Genomic DNA, 4,868 nt, shown 5'->3' with positions numbered 1-4,868 from the left:
ACATAGTTGGAAGTAAAGCATTCCTCAGCAAATGTAAAAGAACAGAAATCACAACAAACTGTCTCTCAGACCACAGTGCAATCAAACTAGAACTCAGGATTAAACTTACTCAAAACTGCACAACTACATGGAAACTGAACAACCTGCTCCTGAATCACTACTGCTTAAATAACAAAATGAAGGCGGAAATAAAGATGTTCTTTGAAACCAAGGAGAACAAAGACACAACATAGCAGAATCTCTGAGACACATTTAAAGAAGTATGTGGAGGGAAATTTATAGCACTAAATGCCCACAAGAGAAACCAGGAAAGATCTAAAATTGACACTCTAACATCACAATTAAAACAACTAGAGAAGCAAGAACAAACACATTCAAAAACTAGCAGAAGGCAAGAAATAACTAAGATCAGAACAGAACTGAAACAGATAGACACACACACACACACACACACACATATTCAAAAAATCAATGAATCCAGGAGCTGGTTTTTTGAAAAGACCAACAAAATTGATAGAACACTGGCAATACTAATAAATAAGAAAAAAAAGAATAAAATAGATGCAATAAAAAATGATAAAGGGGATATCACCACCAATCCCACACAAATACAAGCTACCATCACAGAATACTATGAGGTACTGAGAGGAGCTGGTACCATTCCTTCTGAAACTATTCCAATCAACAGAAAAAGAGAGAATCCTCCCTAACTCATTTTATCAGGTCAGCATCATCCTGACACCAAAGCCTGGCAGAGACACAACAAAAAAAAAGAGAATTTTAGGCCAATATCCCTAATGAACATCGATGCAAAAATCCTCAATAAAATACTGGCAAACTGAATCCAGCAGCATATCAAAACGCTTATCCACCATGATCAAGTTGGCTTCATCCTTGTGATGCAAGATTGGTTCAACATAAGCAAATCAGTAAACGTAATCCATCCCATAAACAGAACCAAAGACAAAAATCACATGATTATCTCAATAAATGCAGAAAAGACCTTCAACAAAATTCAACAGCCTTTCATGTTCTTTTTGTTGTTGTTGTTTGTTGCTGTTTTTCTCCCTTCCTCTCCTGATTTTCTCTTCATAAAATGTGGGACTTTACCACCTGCTAAAAATGAGTTTTCCTAATAATATGGGACCTATCCATCTAGGAATAAATTGTTGTAACCATGAGAGATCAGACAAAACCTGAAACCAGAGACTCGTTTTCTTGAGAAATGCTTTTTCCAAAAGATTGAAAAAAAAAATGCTGGAAAATGTGAAAGGAAAATAAATCTCAGGGTCCCAAAATCACTAAGCCAAAGGAAAAAGTCAAGCTGGGAACTGTGTTGGACAAACCCGCCTCTCATTCTATTTCTAAATAAGATAGCGACAAAGTGTTTAAAAAGCTACCAACCTCTCTCATAGTTTGCCCACAAGAAAATTACTCGTGGACAAGGGACAGACAAAACTCAAAGTCATCTCTCTGTTTATGTGAGACAAATATCTGATTGCTTCCTCTGCCTTATTGTTTTACTAAGCCAGACTAAGGAATAAGTGACTATTGCTGTAAATTGTGTATTCAGCGAAAGGCTAATCAGAAACCCAAAAGAATGCAATCATTTGTCTTTTATCTACCTATGTCCTGAACCCCACTCCCCACTTTGAGGTGTCCCATCTTTCCAGGCCAGATGAATTCAAATCTTACATATATTTACTGATGTCTCATGTCTCCCTAAAATGTATAAAACTAAGCTGTTCCCTGACCACTTTGACCACATGTTATCAGGATCTCCTGAGGTTGTGTCATGGGTGTGTCCTTAATCTTGGCAAAATGAGCTTCCTAAATTGACTGAGACTTGTCTCAGGTATTTTGGATTCACAAACTAAGATATGGTAAAGGTTAAATAAAAGATGTATGAATAAAATATAAATATTAATAAGGAAATAAAAATCTAAATTTAAACCAAAAAGAAATTCTGGAGCTTAAAAGTGTAATAACTGAGATTAAAATTTCACTAGAGGGCTTCTAAAGCAGATTTGAGCCAGCAGAAGAATCAGAGATCATGAAGATAGATAGGTCAGTGGAAAGTATCAAGCCTGATGAACAGACTGAAAAAAAGATTAAAGAAAATTAAATAGAACCTAAGGGATCTGTAGGACCCCATGAAGCAGACCAAGATATGCATTATGGAAATCCAAGGGGAAAAGAGATAAATAGACAGAATATTTGAAGAAACAATGGTTTAAAACAACCCAAATTTGATGACAGTCATGAATATAAACATTAAGAAAGCTCAAGAAACTCCAATCAATATTTCCTCAGAGACCCACATCAAGACACATTATAACTTAATTTTCAAAAGACAGTGACAGAGATTCTGAAAGCAACTAAAGAGAATTTTCACCACTTTATCATTAAACTTGTTTCAAAGCACTAGAAGGCAAAGAATAATTTTTTTTTTATTTTTCAAATGGGGAAAGGGAGATATATCTAGTGTCACATATCTCATTGTGTGGCAGAACTTGGATTTGAATGGAGATCTTATGATTTGCATTGTGGTACGTTATTGCTTATACCATGGCTGCCTCAAGAGCAATTTTAGCAAAACAGAACAAACTCCAAAAGCATTAGTTTCCCTAAATGTAAGATTGAAAAAAAAATGCTGGAAAATGTGAAAGGAAAATAAATCTCAGGGTCCCAAAATCACTAAGCCAAAGGAAAAAGTCAAGCTGGGAACTGTGTTGGACAAACCCGCCTCTCATTCTATTTCTAAATAAGATAGCGACAAAGTGTTTAAAAAGCTACCAACCTCTCTCATAGTTTGCCCACAAGAAAATTACTCGTGGACAAGGGACAGACAAAACTCAAAGTCATCTCTCTGTTTATGTGAGACAAATATCTGATTGCTTCCTCTGCCTTATTGTTTTACTAAGCCAGACTAAGGAATAAGTGACTATTGCTGTAAATTGTGTATTCAGCGGAAGGCTAATCAGAAACCCAAAAGAATGCAATCATTTATCTTTTATCTACCTATGTCCTGAACCCCACTCCCCACTTTGAGGTGTCCCATCTTTCCAGGCCAGATGAATTCAAATCTTACATATATTTACTGATGTCTCATGTCTCCCTAAAATGTATAAAACTAAGCTGTTCCCTGACCACTTTGACCACATGTTATCAGGATCTCCTGAGGTTGTGTCATGGGTGTGTCCTTAATCTTGGCAAAATGAGCTTCCTAAATTGACTGAGACTTGTCTCAGGTATTTTGGATTCACAAACTAAGATATGGTAAAGGTTAAATAAAAGATGTATGAATAAAATATAAATATTAATAAGGAAATAAAAATCTAAATTTAAACCAAAAAGAAATTCTGGAGCTTAAAAGTGTAATAACTGAGATTAAAATTTCACTAGAGGGCTTCTAAAGCAGATTTGAGCCAGCAGAAGAATCAGAGATCATGAAGATAGATAGGTCAGTGGAAAGTATCAAGCCTGATGAACAGACTGAAAAAAAGATTAAAGAAAATTAAATAGAACCTAAGGGATCTGTAGGACCCCATGAAGCAGACCAAGATATGCATTATGGAAATCCAAGGGGAAAAGAGATAAATAGACAGAATATTTGAAGAAACAATGGTTTAAAACAACCCAAATTTGATGACAGTCATGAATATAAACATTAAGAAAGCTCAAGAAACTCCAATCAATATTTCCTCAGAGACCCACATCAAGACACATTATAACTTAATTTTCAAAAGACAGTGACAGAGATTCTGAAAGCAACTAAAGGGAATTTTCACCACTTTATCATTAAACTTGTTTCAAAGCACTAGAAGGCAAAGAATAATTTTTTTTTTATTTTTCAAATGGGGAAAGGGAGATATATCTAGTGTCACATATCTCATTGTGTGGCAGAACTTGGATTTGAATGGAGATCTTATGATTTGCATTGTGGTACGTTATTGCTTATACCATGGCTGCCTCAAGAGCAATTTTAGCAAAACAGAACAAACTCCAAAAGCATTAGTTTCCCTAAATGTATACTCTAGTAACTCTGTTCCTTCATCAAAAAAGTCATCACATCAAATAGAAAGCTGTTATTTCACTCCAAGAAGACAAAGATCATAGGTGTTCAAGAGAATGGAAAAAATATAGGGTTCTCCTCTCCCCATTACTGCAGAAGTAAAACGTGCTCAGAATAACCAATGGAAGAGCCAATGTCAGAGAATTTAGTAGAGAAAACTTGAGAAATTATGCTTCTCCCACCACTTAGTCACCTCCAGACATAGCTGTATCTGTAATTTTTTTGCCCTATCATTGTCAGAAATAATAAAATAATGTACACCAAGAAAGGAAGCTGATAGAACAGCAAAAAAAAAAAAAATGTGTTTCAGTGATATACGGGAGGTAGATATGTTATTAAACAAACACAGAGTGAAGAATGACCACAATGTACAAAACTGGATGGAAAATTACATTTTTGGTTATGAGAATGACCAGGCATATCTTGAAGATATTGTGTGTTCAATTCCAGACCACCACAATAATGAAAATATTTCAATAGAGCAGTACACGTGAATTTTTTGGTTTCCCAGTATGTATAAAGGTTATGTTTACACTATACTGTAGGTTAAGTGTGCAATAGCATTACATCTAAAAAGTGGGCATAACTTAATTTTAAAATACTTTATGGTTACAAAATGCTAATAATCATTAGAGTCTTCAGCAAGTCATAATCTTGTTGCTAGTGGAGAGTGTTAGCTCAGTGTTGATGGCTGCTGACTGATCATGGTAGTGCTTGCTGAATCTTCGAGTGGCTGTAAAAATTTCTTTAAATGAGACAACAATGAAGTCTACCACATTGACTCTTCCTTTCA

Source organism: Mandrillus leucophaeus, unplaced genomic scaffold, assembly GCF_000951045.1.
Source record: "Mandrillus leucophaeus isolate KB7577 unplaced genomic scaffold, Mleu.le_1.0 Scaffold1615, whole genome shotgun sequence".
NCBI classification, from domain to species: Eukaryota; Metazoa; Chordata; class Mammalia; order Primates; family Cercopithecidae; genus Mandrillus; species Mandrillus leucophaeus.
Note: the sequence above shows the minus strand (reverse complement) of the source record.